Below are 428 nucleotides of genomic sequence, written 5' to 3' on the forward strand. Positions count from 1 at the left end.
GGGGGGGGGGGGGGGGGGGGGGGGGGGGGGGGGTGATCGGGATGGGGAATACGTGTAAATCTATGGGTGATTCATATCAATGTATGACAAAACCCACTGAAATGTTGTGAAGTAATTAGCCTCCAACTAATAAAATAAATAAATAAATAAATAAAATGGAAAAAAAAAAAAAAGATTTCTGGTTCTCTGCCTTTTCTAAATCCAGCTTGGATTTAGAAAAGTTCAACAGTATGTGAAGTTCATGGTTCATGCACTGTGTAAGCCTGGCCTGGAGAATTTTGAGCATTACTTTGCCAGTGTGTGAGATAATTGTGCAGTAGTTCAAGCATTCTTTGGCATTGCCTTTCTTTGGGATTGGAATGAAAACGGACCTTTTCCAGTCTTGTGGCCACTGCTGAGTTTTCCAAATGTGCTGGCATATTGAGTGC

This window comes from Cervus canadensis, chromosome 16 (assembly GCF_019320065.1).
Source record: "Cervus canadensis isolate Bull #8, Minnesota chromosome 16, ASM1932006v1, whole genome shotgun sequence".
In the NCBI taxonomy this organism is placed as follows: Eukaryota; Metazoa; Chordata; class Mammalia; order Artiodactyla; family Cervidae; genus Cervus; species Cervus canadensis.